Here is an 18,809-nt window from a genome sequence, read left to right as displayed (position 1 = left end):
AAGGAAAACGTTTCACTTCAAAAGCATGTACTGCTCAAGTGTCCTTAACACGTGCCACACTTAAAGCAAACAAAATTTAAATTAAATTTTAAACAATCCATGACATTGGTCAACATACTGCAAATCTTGTTTATTTTGCAATTATGAAATAATCCTTTAAAAAATAATTTACTTTAAATACAAAAAAAGATAAATATCTTACTTGTCTTATTAGTTCTCAAACAAAGAACAAAGCTATTAAGGTTTTTTTATCATTCGATTCTGTACAATTCTATTAGCTGTTTAGCACAAATTGAAAATTTCCTTCGATGAAGAATCAATCAGCCTTAAATAAAGTCATCTAATTAAAAACAAATGCTGTCTTTCATGTTCCCCATTTCCTTTCGTTTTTGGGCAAAATACTTTTTTTGTTCGACCAAAATCTTCTTAACACAACGTTAATGCCATCAATTTTATTGTTTAAAAGTTAATGCCATTCAATAAAAACACTTTATTTGACTTTATATTTTTTTTCCTTTTTGGTTGTTGTTGTGTAACAAACACACACACACATAGAAATAAACATATATAATTATGCCTTACGTAACAGATTACCATAAAATCTCCCCGCTTTAATTTCCTTTTTTTCATATATTAAAACTCTCACCCAATTTTTAGTCAAATAAACCTTTTGCGAGATTTAAAACAAATTGCTTGCTACAGTCTAATATTCCCAGGGGTGTGCTCGTTCCACACTCACATATATTTTATCCACAAAGGACTTTTGCACACACACACACACACATACAGACACTAGGATTATTTGACATGCGATGAGAGGGCTTTAAATAAAGGTATACACAATAATACGAGGCAAAAAAAAATGGGAAAAGACACACATACTTAGTCCTTGTTGTGTGGGTTAACATATGTATGTACGTGTGTGTGTGGATACGACTAGAACACATCAAGTGCCAATTCCATATGTTGCCCTCAATGCAACAACAAAAACTTCACTCTATTTTAAATTCAAGCAAATATGAAGGACACCGTAGAAAAAAATAAAATAAAACAAACACAAAATCAAAAGCAGCAACACCAGATACAGTACAAGAAGAACGAAGCAACAACCGTAACTGAAGGGTAGTCATCAGTCAGTCGTCTGTCTGTTTGGTGTTGCCACACATTTATACAAATTGCTCTACCCAACATTAATTTATATGTAGTTGATATTTTGTTGTTGCTATTGCTCGACCTCCATCTATTTAATCAGCCAGGAATCCTTTTATTCATCCACCCTAACCTCTCAATTTTGTTTACACTACTACCAAACGACACAATACAATCGTACGCTAGCAACTGAGTGTGTTTGTATATCTCTATTTCTATACGTGTGTACAGACCCAGCAGTTTTATAGGAAGTGAATGTTTCCTATTTTGGTCTAGCTACTTGATTGAAGCTATTTGTCACTTTAATGTTTCTAAGTAATCTAGAGAATATTCAATATGAACCTTATTTCGTATTGTATCTAAGCAAGAGGTTAATTTATACAGCCGAGGTAATCTATTGCAGAGTCAATTGCCTCTTTTTAATCTAAATGAAGAGGGAGCAAGATATTACCAGCGAGCAACCCATGTAGCTCGCTGGTAAGCGAATTCACTCAGAGGCCTTGTGGCCCATTGTGATACCCTTAGAATTGTCATTCCCTAATATTGAGAGAATGGTTTCCCTCCCTAATTTCGTTGACTACTTGGTTCGTTCGGTCTCCGTAAAAACCAACCGGTGCTTCTAAAAAAAACCGATCATGTTTACTAGTGACGCATCTCTGAGACAGTCCAGATCATGGAAAATAGATCTACCAAGATAGAGTAGTCTGTGTTTTTGTAAGGCTGGGGAGTCACATTGAAGGTGTTGTACCGATTCCACTTCTTCGTCCAAGCAGTTTCGACAGTAGCTACAACGTGGATAACCCATACGTTCATACAGTGTCCAGTAATTATATCAGTTAGAAGCCTAATCGAGTTCCTACTAAGAGACAAGAGAGTCCTAGCCCTATCTGTTGTTAGACTTGATTACTTTTACTCTTTAAATTGGAATTCATCGTTTTGATATTTAATGCATTAATGACCGGGTCAATCATTCCGAACTACTGGGAAGTGCAAAGTGTAAAAGACGCACTAGTGTGGTTCCGAAAAGTCTTAACTTAAACACAAAATTTGGTAAAATTGGACAATTGAGAGCACTGCTCAACGAAAAGTCAATTGTCCCTTAAATTAGCTTATATCCGGTGTATTTTCTCTAAAGGGTCTTTCATGGCTTCGTAATTCTTTCAAAATCTGAACGCCAAAGTTCTAGTTATCCTTAACTTAAAAAAGTGGGACGTGCATACGATTTAACATCTTTATGTTAAGTTACTGGTCTATGCTAAAAAGCTAAAAGAGGAGCTTTAGGCCGACATCGAACTCGAAATTTTCCGATTTCGGTGCTCGAGTTCATTCGTGGCAGTGCTGAGAGACTTCACATCAATATTAAATCATATCGAGAGCAATCATAAGAAAACTTGGAGATATATCAAGAAGAGTGAAAGTAGGTAATCTTGAAAAAGACTGAATTTAGAAAATTAGATACATTTTTATTTCCATAAAAAGGGCGCCATCCTATTTGTAAAAGTTACAGCTATAAAAAACTTTTTTTCTTTGGTGGAATTTACATTTTTGTCTATGTATTTTTCAACACTCACACATGCTCTGATATAAAACAGCTTTAGGGTGAAAACCTTGTACAGAGAGTTTGTTCATGTTCACATTTTTACGTATTTAGAATATTTGAAATTCTTTCTGCACTATTTATTGGCGGCCCAATTGGAAAAATTTCGACGGAAATTTTAAATTTTATTTAAAAAATTATTAATTTCTTAAATAGTTTTGGAATACATATATCATATCGAAAATGAGGGGCAAACGTTTATAGTTGACTTCCTCTATTTACAATACCATCTTAAAATGAGCTACTTACTTCTAAGTTCCTTTAGTATCAGTGAATAGGGGTATTAATTAATTTCATTACTGACAAGATAATAGATAAATAATAAGTAAAATCTGTTATGATTAGTTAACATCTTACATTCCTAATCCTGTGTAATGCTTCTTTAAAGCACTCATGACATTTCCTACCGGGTCACTTAAAGACATTCATGTGTAATAAAATTTTTATAGAGATTTTTTTACTGTTTTTTTTCGACAATCAAAAAATTTATATTATTTGTTTTTTGTACGAAATTTCTCCATTTTGTTGTTGAACTTCAGCAACAGTGATGTAAAGTTTTATATGTTTGATGAATGTTTAGACAGATGTTTATTTGTTTGTGCTTTCATTCGTTGTATTTATTAATATTTATATGTAGAAATAAGATTTTTGACAAATAAATCCTTTAGCAAACTTTTTTTAATCTTGAAAACATCACATGTTGATGGAGGTTTTTACTTGTTACGGCTCTTTAAATCTGTTAAGATTTAAGGAATTTAAATGTGATTTTTATTTCAAAGGAATTTGATTAACATTTTCTACATCTTTCTGTCAGATCTGTTTATTTGAATAGTGAAACGAAATTTGGCAGATATCTATGGGTAAACCTCCCGGAAATGTAGAAATTTTTAATATTTTAGAAATATCAAATGACATAATGGTAAAATACGTATTGGAACTAATGATCAAGAGTTTTTGCTCCTGAATGGGAGGTCTCTGGCTAAATTTCAAAGGGTCCGCCTAAGATTGCATCGAATGAGTTTTCCTTAAGGAATACATACAATTATTAAAGCGTGGAATCTGTTAAAGTGTCAGTCGTTTATAGCAGCTTTGAATGACAATTATAAATCACTAGCTTACCCAGTGTCCTTCGCTACACTAAAACCCATATTCCCATATAATTTTTTTTAGCTGTTATACTTATATTCCCAGATTTACGACTTTTAGTATTTATTTTATATGGGAGGAGCCACGCCCACTCTTTGTAGTCGACTTATTCTTAAATTAAATGTTCATATTCTAATGCAACTTGTACTACAGTTGAGGTCTCCTATCTCTTGTAGTTCACATGGATGTCAAAGTTGTTCTTGCAAAATTTGAGGATGCTATATCTAATAGATTATCAGATGTACGAATTTTTGTACTTAATTCAACTTGAGGGTTTTCAATATGGGGGGCCCTATTGCTACTCCGCCAATTTTTGACACTTATGTTCACATGGATGTCCAAGTTGTTCTAGCTCTAATAGTTTCCCAGATATACGAATTGTTGTACTTTATTCATATGGGGGGTGTCACGACTCCTATTACTAATCCGCCAATTTATTACACTAATGTTCACATAGATGTCAAAATTGTTCTTGCAAACTTTCAGGATTCTAACTGTAATAGTTTTCCAGATATACGCATTTTTGTACATAATTCATATGGTGGGGGGGGGGGGTGTTACACCCCGTAATTAGGCCGTTTTGAGCTTCCTTACATGGAAATTGTTTGTTTGTTCTTAAGTGATGTATTATTACGGATAACGACACTCCCAACGTATTTGGATGTAAATTCGATGAAAACCTGACAACGACAGAGAAAATTTCTAGCGTTACGCTGTCCTCACTGCTTGCTTTACATTCGTCTGAATCCATTCGTTAAATTTTGTATAGTTGTGACGGTACTCCTGTGTTTGGACTCAAACTACTTACTCATTTTGAAGAAACTTCTCGTTCTCCTTTCTCATAGGATGTATGTATATTTATGAGCTATATATATTTATGAGTTAATCGGACTGGTTGTATAGGGTATAGGTGAAACAGGGACCAATTTCAACAAAATTCTATTAGTTCTTGGATCAAAAACAATATTTGTGCAGAATATCTTTAAAGTTTCGACCTGTTCTTTCAAAACAACATTTACAAGGTGAAGGACATCGTTACATCGAAAAGTGATTCTTAGCCGACTGTTCTACTTCAGGTAGGGAGAAGAAGAAATCTTTATGTGCACAAACATATACTCCACTATAGTGGTAACTAAATATTTTAAAATAAAATAAAGTGTACACTGTACACTTTACCAAATATATGATATATTTACATCAATTTGTTTAAAATAAACGCTACAAGAATCCATTAAATAATAATCAACAGCTCCTTATCAGAATCATTCAACTGTAACTGTAAGTTTAAACACTGCATAAACAAAAAAAAAAAAACAGTTTCCTCACAAATACCGATTTATGATAAAAAGGGTTCAATATTTTACTCCAACATTTACACACATAATTTATTTTCCGTGATTCTTACTTTGCCACTGTTCAAGCAATATTTGAAATGTTTCTAAAACGGAAACAGGATATAGAGAACAAGCATTTTGTAAGCTCTAACGGCATAAACTAAATCACGAACGATTTGAAATGAATGTGAATAAATGTGTTTTCATTATCCTGTTTTAACAGCAGCAGCAACAACAACAACAAACACTTTTTTCATGGTTCATGTGATGAGTAAACACACGTACAAAGTCACGTAATGAATGTAAAATGGAAATGAAAACAACAGAACGAATGAATGAATGTTTTATTCATTTATACATTTAATAAATTGCGGGCTTGTTGTAAAATAAAGTTGTTGTTAATTTTTCATTAAGAAAATAAAGTATTTTTGAAACTTTTTTTCAAGAGGTTATGAAGAGGGTGGCAAAATAAAAAGTTATTTTTTGTTTTTAAGGAATTCTTGTTGTTTTTTTTGGCTAAATTTTATTTAATATCTCTTTTGGCAGATAATTTTCACATTATATCGTTTTGCGTAAAAAACAAGTGCTCCACGTTTTTTGTTATTTGCACCATTTAACTTTTTAGAATTTAATATTTATTATGAATAAATATTACGAGTTGTGAGAGTTATTTTGAAAAATAGTTATACATATAAGTCATATAAACATTTTGGGAGATACATATCTATGAGAAAACCTCCGGGAAAAGTGGACATTTTTGATATTTTAGAAATGTCAAACAAGATAACGTTAAAATACGTATTAGAATTAATGATCAATAGTATTTGTCCCTGAATGGGAACTCTCTGGCTAAATTCCAAGAGGGTCCGCCTGAGATAGCATCGAATAAGTTTTCCTTAACATATTACATGTTCTTGTGTTCAAATATGTACATATCTAGACAAGGAAATACAGCTTTTGGACATCTTTTGTCTGTGAAGATATATGAAGAAATAGTTTCGGAAAACTAAACTAAATAATTTTCTTAAATAAGTTATGAAAAATTGAGGTAAAAACCCCAATCCTCACTTTTCCGATTCTCATTTAAGATTGATAAACAATTGAGTTTGCTTTAAAAATATTTAGATAAAAATAGGTCGAATAAGACATTTTAATGTTTATATCCAAAAAAGAAGAGGGTTTTCGTCATTCTGCTTGTAATACATCGAAATATTGGCCGTAGATCCACAAAGGTATATAGATTCTAGGTCTTTATTAGATTCTAAAACGATTTAGCCATGTGCTTACGTCTTTCCGTTTGCCAGTCTATTGAAAACAAGATTGGGCATAGACGGAAGGAGCTGGAGGCCAGAAATACTCTATATGAGTTTGGTATTGAAAACGTCACATTTACTTTAACGTTCAAATCTGACTTCACAATTTGACATTAACAATTTTCTTATGACCAAGGATCGGTTCATTATTGGTTTGTAACAAACATCAGCACAAAGGGATAATACCCTCCCCACTATAGTGGTGTAAGGTATACAAAATGTATAGTACTTCGGTCGAGTAGTGTGTTTGAGACATACAAATGAGGTCCAGCGTAGGCTTAGGAAATCTATTTTGAAATAGTATTAACTTTATCCAAAAAAGTACTTTTAGGATTTTAATCACTAAATTACTTTTCGAATTTTTTAATCTAATGGGTATGGCATAGTCTATTAAATCATTCACATATACGGGACACCGGTGTCCCAAGATTTTTTCAAATTTTTCACGATATAATTTTGAGTTCACAGCTACAGTAAATCGTTATTTATAAAGAAAAATAAGTTATTTTTTAGAATTTGATGTCACTACATGCTAAAAAGGATAATATCCTGCGATATCCTTTGAAACAATTTTTCCTTTTTTCATCATAATGATCAACATACGTCAGAATAAAGTGTGTAGTTAAGTCATATCCATAAAAAGTCCAGCTGTTTAGTTTTGTGCGTGAAAGGGTTAACTGGCATATGGACTAGTCAATGGACTAATCTATTGACTAGTCTATTATATATAATAGTCTATGGACTATACAATATACTATTGAGTAGTTCTGTGGTCAAAGGACTAGTCTATAGACTGGCCTACTGAGTAGTCAATGGATTGTTCACTAGTACATTTATTGACTATTTTTTGTACTTGTCTATTGATTTGTCCATAGATTAGTCGCTGTGGAGTATTTAGCAAAAGTTTATAGTATTAAAAATTATTTAAAATGCCGTGAAGTGGATGTGCAATACGTCTTTAAAATCTCTCAAAAAGTTATTCGAATGTGACCAGACGAGGGGCTCATAAAACAATCTTTAAGAAGATTCTGGGATAGGGAACTATTTTCTACCGAAAACGGCTCATTTTTATACCCTACACCACTAAAATGGGAAGGCTATTATGCGTTTGTGCTGATGTTTGTAACGCACTAAAATATTAGTACTATAAAGTATACCGATTGACGTAGAATCACTTTCTGAGTCGATTTAACGATGTCCGTCCGTCCGTGTGTCCATGTAAACGATGTTATAAAAGTACAGGTCGCAATTTTCAACATAATTTGATTTTGCATATACGTTTCTTTTGACCCTAGGATGAAGCTTATTGAAAATTGTTAAAATCGAACATTTATTTCACCTAAGACCCTATACAACTAAACCCCCCGAAAAGGGAGTTTGAGCTCATAATTATGTAAAATATAATTGTATCTCGATAAAAGGTCGCACAACTAAGTTTTATACAAGCCTTGATTATCTTGCCAATTTTCAAAATAATCGAACCTCATTTGATCCTAGCCCCCATACAAATTGCCCTTCAGAAAATGACTTGAATATCCACAATTCACTTATTAACACTAATATTGCGATGAAATTTAGCACAGACAAATATTATATAAATATAAATCTATTCAGCACATTTTATTGGGATCTGTCCACATTTGCTCTTAAACCCCATATAAAACCTCTTTCGGAAAATTGGTTGTTTGTGGTTTACGGTATCATCTGGTCGTCCGACTATACTTTCTAACTTGTTTTAATGGTGCAGAAGAGATATATATAAACAACTAGAATGTGATCAAAATGTAAAAAAATAAGTTGACCAAGGATATCGATAAAGCTTATCGAATTCTCATTGTATTATAAAATTTTGTAGCTGACACTCAAGTGTAAAAGAATTGTGTTAAGATTCCGTAAATAATATCAACATCAGCGAAATTTTCGATTTTTTCTAAAAATGATTTAATATTTAAAGTTTTTGAATTCTTTAACGTTTTCTTTTCTAAAATATAAATGATTACTGCTTTTCAGCCCCAAATTCATTCATCACTAAAATATGGGCATTACAAATTCCTACTCCATATGTCAATAAATAACGTTAATTCGCTATATAGACACCCCCTTTTACTGACGGTGTACATGTAACTGCAGGAAATTATAGTTATTTAGTTTTCAGTTCGTCCAGTATTTATAACTTTTGGTATGACTTTTTAACCTTAGACAAGTTAAGTTAAAAAAATCTGATAGACGTAAAATTAAAGCAAAATAGAAATGAAAACATGGAATTACAACAACAACAAAAAGTAAGAAACATATTACACTTTAATGTCACTATAACGACCAATCATTAGTGGCATTAATTGCTCCGGCCTTCATGTGTCAATCATCATCAATCAACGCAGAGTAAAACCAAACAAAACAATCAAAACAGCAACACAAAAAAAATAAACGTAAATAAAACAGAACCCAAAAAAAAGAAAACGAGAACTAGAAGTCGAAGTAGAAACACTGGAAAATACAACAACAATAAAAACATTATATTACATATTTGCTAAACCACTGTATACGGTGGCCCTGGTTTAATACACAACACACTAACGACCCCCCTCCCCTACTCCGGATATTATGGTAGTGGAAGTGTAAGTTTACATGTGGCAGCATATGTATGCATCGGTGAATGTGTGTGTTGGTGTTGATAAAGAGTACAGTAACAACAATATGACAAACTTGTAATTCAAATAACGGGCGTTAAAAAAAACCACCCTCAACACATACATAACAAAAACATTATTAACAAACACACATACACATACATACACTCAATAACATACTTTTTAGATACTTATTAAGTGGAGTAAAATAGAGTAGAGTAAAGTAGAATGAAAATTGAATTGTTCTTGTTGTTAGGAACATTCACAAGATATTTTTACTCCACTCGTTCGAAATCGAGTTGTCGTTGTATCTTTAACTTGTTGTTTTTTTTTCGTAAGTAAATGCCAGTCTCAATTTATAACAATGTCGTTAAAATGAAAAACAAACAAAAAAGTAAAAGAAAAGACAGCAACAAAAAGCACAACGAAACAACAATAACAACGACGAAAACGCAAACAGTATAAAAAAGAACTGAAGTATTTGATTTTCCAAACGCCACCACCATACCAAACGCCCACTTAAACACTCCAACATCTTAGACTCGATGAACGGTTGTGTTTCTTTGAAAGTAATTTTATCCTCATATGTGTATGTCATCGGTTGATATAACATAGTCTTGTCTATGATGGACTTGAACTCGTGGTGAGAACAGTCTACCGAAGTCGCGATGAGTACCGCTTTATTTATTAAACAGCACCATATAGTCTAATTGTCAGCTCATAGCTCCCCCGGGGTCATGTTACCATGATGAATGAGCCCATTTCAGTGTGATTGCAATCCCGTGGAAAAGATGTCCCGGCAGTCCCCCTAGTCTGCCGGGACTATAAACTGTTGATGATCAAATGTGTTCTCGGCCATTCTTTGGAATGATTTGACATGGGGTCGAACAAGAGAACCATATAATCTGGCGCTACGGGAACCGGTTACCCGCAGGGCAGAGTTAAAAGACTGATAAATGCTGTTGCTGAGGCAACAGACACCTCACAGAGAAGTTACTGTGAACTATGCGTTAGAAATGAATTGATGTCTTTAGGTGCTGTTGCCGACTCAACAGAGACCGTCCCATCAGCGTGGTTGTAAACGGAAGTGATGTTTTGGTATCTCGGAAATTATTAAATAGGTCATTTACTTTAGCAAAGTGCTTCTACAAGAACAAAAAATGCCACCGGTGTATAAGAAGCATAATGGGGAGTGAGGTGATGAGTGGTCTAATCACCTCACCTTGAGCTGAAAAAGTACGACCTTGAAATAAGGCCAGATCATGTGAAGCACTTCGACTTCTTATCAGTTCTTAGGCCCCACGGGACTATAAACCTGGGAATATAATCTGGAACCACGGGATGTGGTAGTCCGCAGGGCAGAGTTTCTAACTTTTTGCAAAAATTTTATATTTTCATATACATGATGCCGTTATTCTTGGCCTCAGTGTATTAAGAAATGTACAAAACACGTCTATATAGCACTTTTTTCTTATTAGCAGCAATCTATGACTACTTCTCTAGTACAATTTGGCTGCAAACGGTAGCAAGTAAATTCAACTTGGAGAACTTAAGTTTGTCGACTTGAACCTTAGCGTACTTACACCCGTATTAAGAAGGTTTCAGCGTGTTTGAATGAGTATGTAGGTGGCATAGAAAATACTAACAACAACCAAATACAGACAACTTTTTCCAAACGTGGCTAAAAAAAAGAGTTTTGTTTTCAACTTTTATTTATTTGCTGTTTTTTGTTTTTGTGTTTTGAAAAATATATTATTCCGTTTTGCTTGAAGTACTCAAGATACACTCGTGTGTAGTATTTTTGAACATACTTTTTAGTAACTTAGATAAGTTTTATTTATGCTTCCACTTTTTATGTCTTGTTGTTGCTGTTGTTTGTTAAAAAAAAAGTTTTCTCTAAAAGTTTTGCGGTTAAACGAAATGTGGTCACAATTCTTTGCTAAAGAAGATTGAAATTTAATCCGAAAATCTGTTTTAACTTAAAAGTTTATATGTAGACAAAAAAGGGAAAACTTTTTACAATTTTAAAAGTTAAAGATGAAATTTGCGAAAAAATACTTGTGTAATATGTAAATGTGAATTATCTATTTAATTTAAAATAGTTTTGTTTTAACGACAAAAGTATAATTTCTTTAGATTTCTAATGAATATTCCTAAAGTAGTATCTAATTGAAAAAAAGGAGTTTCATTAAAGTGTAAATAATTGAGTTGTACCGAAAGCTATTATAGAAGATACTTTAATTAATTAAATTTCAATTCATTTAGAAGAATGTGATATCATGACAAAAACTTAATTCCTGATTTGAAGGGTTTAAAGGATCAAAAAATTTTTCAATTTCAGTACAGACAGCTGCAGGAGAAATCATGTACTTAATATTGGAAACAGATGTCGAAGACAATACTTCAGTTAATAATGTTATTCGTGCTACATTTCTGAAATAGAATTTCTTTTTAAAACTAATCAGATCAAGAATTCAAAAGCTGCAGTGACCTGTATGGCTTTCGTTGAGGTTGCTGTACCGGAGAGCTTCTGGCCTTCCTTTCGGAGAAATGGCGTCATTCCATTCACCATTTCGGCGAAAGAGAAAAAGTAACCAATTGACTTTAGGTATTTCTAAAGCGTTTGATAGATTGTGGAACTTGTATCAAAGCGAATTGCATTTCTTTCGAATTGTTTCGAGCTTTCTCAGAGATTGTACTATACGATTTATATAGATGGGAACTCATCAAAGGAGTTCTAGATTAATTCACGGGTACCGCAAACCTCCGTTGATTCTCCAACTCGATTCCTTAGCTTCATTAATGACCTTCTACGTCGAACTTCCAACTCTATCTACTCTTTTGCCGATGACAGCAATATTTGTAATTTTTATTCATTCAATCATAGGCCAAGCACTCTAGAGATGGGGGCAAAGTGGCGCACTATGAATGAATAGCTTAATAACGACATGATGGGGTCGCGTCAATGTTGTTTTTTAACGCATAAACGAAGGACATATAATCTTGTTCCATCTATATTTATCGGTAGTGTAAATATTAAAGAATCGGAAACTCCTAATGTTCTGGGCATGAAAATACAGTGCAATGTCCGCTGAACTAAACATATTTTTCAAGTGTCGAAAGAAGCATTCAAGTGTCTCGGTTTTTTTAAATGATGTAAAACATACTTCACTCCATCTGATCCTTTTAGTATTTATATCCAACCGAAAATGGAATAACTCCCACGTATGGGCCGGAGGTTCGGAGTTTATTTTGGAGCTATTAGATAGCGTACAGGAGAGGGCGTAAGTACTAATCGGTGACAGTAGAGCATCCAACTATATTGATTTACTAGAGCCCCGTCGCAACGTGTGGTATATTTCACTGTTCTATCGATACTATAATGGAATATTTTACTGAGAAATTAGGGAATTCGTTCCCGATACCCATATATTATTACACAACACACGTCTCTCATCAAGAACATAACCATTTGTGGTCTATTTTAATGTAGACCGCACAACACATAGCAGGGAAATTTCATTCTTCAGTCGCACTGTGGAACATACTTCCTGCTGAAGAATTCCTTGACGCTTTCGATGTGAAAAGTTTTAAATTAAATGTCCACAAAAACTACTCACTCTATCCTCCCTCCAACAACCTGTTTTACAAGTTCCAGCACTATGCACTGAGTGCTGGTCTCTGAAAAAAACATGAGAAACCCAAGTCTATAAAGTTAAATCGCATGTCCGTTCGTATTTTATGAATATGTCGTCAAACGATATTGGGCTAACGGACATTTTGATGGTTTGATTAATGTCATAAATTGACGTTTAACATTGTAATAGAATTGAAAAGCCGTAGACTTCGACTTTCAGAGCGAAATATTTTGTCCTAACAAAGCTCATAAATTTACAGTCTTGTGGAAATTTGCGTCTTTCATAAATTAGACGAAAAACATCGCAAAACGTCAAAAGGTAGAATAAAGTAGAAAAATCAGTAGATACACTGACCTATAAACAAAATCAATCTAAAAACTTCTATTATTACAAAAATGTTAGACTATATGCTTCAACTATAGGGAAAAGTCGCCATGATTTCGTTGGCCCTTTCAGAATCTGTTAAGGCTTAGGCTTTTGCAATGCTTTACTTTTACTAACTTTTGAGCGGTTATAGTTGGCAATTTGAAATCTTGTGTATCTTTTGGAACGCCACTTATTTATTGCTCATTCAGTCAGTGCATGAAATAGAGTCCTGACAAAAGTCAAAAGTTTTTTTTGTCACTAATTCGTAACTTTTCTCCCACAGTTCGTAAAATTCTATCCATTGCGAAAAAAAAACTTTATAAAGTTTCTCGACACAGAGGGAAAAAGAAATATACACGCCGTTGTCAAAGTATATATGTACATACATACGTACGACAACACTATGTAATGTTGATAACATTGCAACAATTCGTTGTCGAAATCTAAATTTTATACACATCCGTTGTCTAAATGTTAACATACGTGGTAAGCTCACTATTGATAAACAATCAGTTACGAATTGTTGCAATGTTGACAATGTTGCGTTGTCAACATTGCATACTGTTGTTGTACGTTTGTATAAACTATGAAAACGGATGTTATTTAAAAATTATAAAATCTTTGGTGTCAATTTGGTACCAGGCGTGTATATTTATTTTTCCCTCTGTGTAGTATAAGTTTTATTTCATGTCTTAAGTGTAATAATAATGATTTATTCATTTAAACAATTTTCCAATGTTTCACTTTAATAACGAGCAATAAATTATGCTCGTAAACACTTTTTCTAACTCCGTTAGCAATTTTATTAACTAAACCAATAAATTGCCTCTATGTATGTATATTTTAACGTGTATATATACGTACATATGTATGTAAAGTTATTGCAAATGTGTACGTATCAATCTATTTCAAACCATGATTGATGACAACTCCAATTAAATTAATAGATTCTTACATTACAAACCATTCAGGAGGAGAAGAAGAAACACTCTCTTTGGCATTTAAACGCTTCTATGTGCGATTACGGAAAATAAGTAATTAGAACTTCTGTGGCAGAGTTATAAAATCTCTATAATTAGCTACTGGTTTCCTTTGGCAGCTACATCAACCATTTATCCGTTGCACTCCTTTTGTAAGCAGTAGTAGACCAATTAACGAATGCATCATAAAATCCTACTAAGAGATGTGGATTTTTTTTTTGCAAAAACCCCAAAAGAAAACATGTTTTGCACACGCACTTAATGATCGTGCTGATGATGTTGGCTGGTGCTTAAACTCTTACGCTCACTATCTCGACATGCTAAAATCCATAAAGAATTATTGTTGCTGTTTTTTTCCTCTTTCTTTTTTCGATTTTTTATTTATATTTGTATGCTGTTGTATTTAAAGCATAAATGAGGCTCCAGAAGAACATGGTGTTTTTGAACTATAAAAATATCCACGCGCAACATCATCTACTTTGATAACCCGAAATACACTTTTACACTTTGCTGATCATGGTAACAACAACAAAAACATACTGAGACTAATGCCTATGGAAGAAAAAAAACTTCATTGAATGGCAAGTGGTCGGTTAAAATGATTGTCTGTTTGTTTGTTGGGCTGATTAGTCAGTCAGTCAGCCAGTCCGTTGGCCAGTAAGTCAGAGGTTTTAAATGTCAGAACAGAGGAACAGACTGACAGTTGGACAACCGAACTGCCAGCCAGCCAGACAAACAATATTGTCACATAATTTCGTGCTACTCATTAATATTCACATGTTGTCTGTCGGATTGAATGGCAAACGAATCTAAACAACCACAAACAAACAGACGAATATAAATAAATAAAACGTTGGATCGATGGAACGAATGAGGTAACGATGTTGAACGGCGCTCGCAGCAGATCGATTCAATAATACTTAATAATTAAATAATAATGTTGAAACACAAACAAAATGTGAGAGAAAACCATTGAGCGAGAGAGAAAGCCATAATGTAATAAGAAACGGCAACCACACAATCCAAATAACAATATGACGGCTGAACTAGGGCAGGTTGAAAATACTTTATTGGATTATAATGTTCTAATAATGAGGTGCTCAGAAATGCAGATATTAGGGAAGATATTCTCAACTTTATAAGCTGATGAGTTTTGCCTTCCATGTGATCAATATGCTGTAATCAAATAGTTCCTGGCCTCATTCTCGATCCAGTCGTAGTAAAATGCGTCGCGGAAATGCACTTACTTTGGTAAAAACTATAAAGACCCGCCAATGATCTTTACAGCTCGAAATTTTACCCTAAATAGTTCGTTAACAATACGCAATAGTCTGGGTAAACGATCAGTTTCGGCTTGAAAAGTCCACATTTCCCAAAATTTGATCTGAAATTGACATATAACGGCTTAAGTTAGAAATATTTGATATTGTAGATCAATACCACTACACTTATCCAGATCTATTGCTCTAATCTTCAAACAAACTTTTCAGATTAGCCGCGCAAAAACTTGATCATAATGATGTTAACAATAATGACGATGATTAGCGAATTGTGTCCTATCCTGATTTCGTGCGTGTCTTGTTTGTTGTTCTTTCTTATTTTGTTGAAATTATTGTTGTAGTTGTTGCATTAGCAGGCTTTAGTATGGATTGTTTGTTTAGCTTTAACTTGATTTGACTCTGCTTAGCTGGAAAGAGTAGAAGTAGTTTTGGCCTTTCTGTCGTTTGCAGTCTGTTCGACTGTCTGTCCGCTTGATTATTCGTTGTTCGTCCAGGCGACTCTCAGTTGGTTTTGTTTGTCTGGCAACTGTCACGGCAGCTTAAGTAAAATGAATTGTACGCGAATTTGCAATCAACTTTTACCATAAACGGGTTTTGCATTAGTTGTGTTCCAAACGTCTCTTGTATTTATATTTAAAATGTCCCCAAAAAAGTATGGAAAATTAAAGAACTGTAAGAATAGCCATTAGTTTCCCTGTCTTCTTTCCTACGTTTCCTTGACTTGCCACCATTGAGTGTAAATACGAATCGAATTGTTCGTTGGCAAATAAACTAAGAAAAGTTCATATGTACGTGGTTTATTAAAATTCTACTTTGAGCGGAGGCTTAAATGAAGTTTTTTTTTTGTAGTAGTATTTTTTTACGAGAATTTGTTATCGGACCTCAAAACAACAAAACATTTTAACGACATTTTTATTCCTGCTCCAAAACATTTCTGAGAACATATCAAATTTTGGCAAATTTTTAATTTTAACCAGAAACAATTTCAATTCTTTAGCGTATTTATTGTTGTATGTATTATTAAAATTGATTGGCAGAAATAAGTGGTTTCTTTTTAAAGGAGCCAAAAAAATAAATTGTTTTCAATTAAAATTTTTGTAAGATTTTTTTATCTTTTTGTTGCATTTAAAAACCAACAATATTCTTTTGACGTTTAGTGGATGTTATATAAAATTCATCTTGTTTGCATTTGCATCAAATCGGTAAAGCGTTAGTGGTTTAAAACAGAAAAATACTTTGATAAAATTTCTAGAATACGCCACTAATAACTAAATTTTCTTCTACTTACCTAGTTCAAACCTTGTTAATATGATAACTGGATGAATCTTTTTGTTGAATTCTCTTCAGAATTCGGGAGATTCTTAAATTCCAATAACAAATTATATTTGTCGAATTTGTTTTATTATCTCATCTAAAATCTCACTTAAATCATTTAAGTCATATTGGGACCGATTCTTATGAAATTTGGTAGAAAGATTTTGTTTCATAGAAAACTTGTTTTATCATTCTATTTGTATTTTTAAGCCGGTTTAAACGTTGAAGTCATTTTCTGAAGGGAACCTTATATGGATGGAATTTGATCATTTTCAATTCCAAAAAAACTATAGAGTTGGTTTCAGCCTAAAACAAAATAGAACGTCAGTTACTCCGGTTCTCTGCGTGTTGGCGCCAGTTGGTTACACCAATTGTTTTCAGATCCACCTGTACCTGGTCGTTCCAACGGTATTTGGGTTTTGGTTTCTCCCCATATGATTTACGGGCTGGGGCATGATTCTTCATTCGCCATAAGTGTCCCAGCCAGCCAACCTCTGAACTTTAATGCGTTTTACTACACTTATGTCCGCATTGAGCTCATCCTAATTCGGAAGGTATCATCAATAAGTATTAGACCATAGATCTTACGGAGAATTTTTCTTTCGAACACTGCCAGCGCGGACTCATCCGACTTTTTCATTGTCCACGTTTCAGCGACGTTCAAAAGGACAGGTAAGATAAGCGTTCTGTAGAGTGTTACCTTTGTTCGTCGGGAGAGGACTTTGTTCTTTAGTTGCTTACTATGTCCAAAGTAGGACATATTTGCTAGTTATTCTCCATTTTATCTCTAAACTGACATCATTATTGTTAATTGCGGACAGACATTGCTAGATTGTCTTAAATATTAACTTCTGTGAGTCCACAACCAATATTTCGATGCGTTTTAAACGGAAAATACAAAATCAATATTTCCCCATTTTCTGATGATCTGTATAAAAATATTGGAATTAAATTCCCAAATGAAATAAAAGGAAGAGTAACAAGATCTTTTGAAATTAGACAAGTCATTTACTGATCAATATATCTCTTCTTAGATAAGAAATATTGCCATGGATTGAAAGCGAGTGTTTTTAAATGAGGAGTACTTAAAGGGGAAACGAAAGACTCTAAAGGAACGGTTATCAAATGGCGCTCTGAGGGTTCATATAAACACTTTTGCGAGTCCGCGAAGAATGGTACCAATAATTAAATTAAGAATATTTAGTATTTATAAATATTATTGGAAATATTGTTCAAATTGTTTAATAATATAATCGGAATAATCAGAGTGATTCCTAGGGGAGTTTAGGACTCGCATCATAATCGATGAACACTTTGATATTCACAACTTTATCTGTCTTTTTACTTACTAAGCTCATACCTTAGTAATTAGAATCGAATGTGAAATTAACTGCTTAAAGCGTAAGCCGTTACGTTATGAGCTTAAAGCGTAAACCTTGCTCACAAGCTTAAAGGCGAGATATGTACGAGCAGATAAAAGTTACGTTATAAAATAAAATGCTATTTCAAAGCAACTTTGAAAGTTTAAGTCTTTGTCTGTGTTCAAAAATTAACAATATATGTATGTTGAACCGATAAGAAGTTTTGAATTTAAATTATTAAATATAGATGTATAGTTTTGGAAAATATAAATAAATAAACATTTGTAATTAAAAAATAATTAGTATATTACAAAATCTATTAAAAAAAGAAAAAACTAAAAAAGTAAATCCTTCGAGCCGGATTTGAACCAGCGACCTATGGATTTCTGTTGTCATACAACTCAACTACTGATCATCTACAGTCCACCGCTCTACCAACTGAGCTATCGAAGGTATATGTTACTAAACATTTCAAAATGTTTTAAATACAAGTAGGGGAGAGGAGGAGGAGGTGTTATAAAAAAAGCCAAACAAAAAGAAAAATAGTCAAAAATACTCGTACGACTATAAGTTTAAGTAAAAAATTGCTTTGGTAGTTTTGTTTTTATGAGAAATAAAATAAAACAATTTTATTTATTACTGACTGACTGAATGAATGGCTGACTGACTGGCTGTTGATAGCAAGTGTTGGAAAAATAATA

The 18,809-nt window shown here is 33.2% G+C and overlaps 1 non-coding gene across 1 annotated transcript; it reads right to left on the bottom strand.

The window, feature by feature from the left end:
* Positions 1-18,456: 18,456 nt before the first annotated feature.
* Trnay-gua lies at positions 18,457-18,561 on the bottom strand. Its single transcript has 2 exons — positions 18,525-18,561; positions 18,457-18,492 (listed from the first exon to the last, which is right to left on the bottom strand). It is a non-coding gene; the product is annotated as a tRNA-Tyr (tRNA).
* Between the last annotated feature and the right edge of the window lie 248 nt (positions 18,562-18,809).

Source organism: Lucilia sericata, unplaced genomic scaffold, assembly GCF_015586225.1.
Source record: "Lucilia sericata isolate MDLA Ls3-8-SP2 unplaced genomic scaffold, ASM1558622v1 Contig000048F_arrow, whole genome shotgun sequence".
Taxonomy (NCBI): domain Eukaryota; kingdom Metazoa; phylum Arthropoda; class Insecta; order Diptera; family Calliphoridae; genus Lucilia; species Lucilia sericata.
This window is presented reverse-complemented; position numbering and strand designations above follow the sequence as displayed.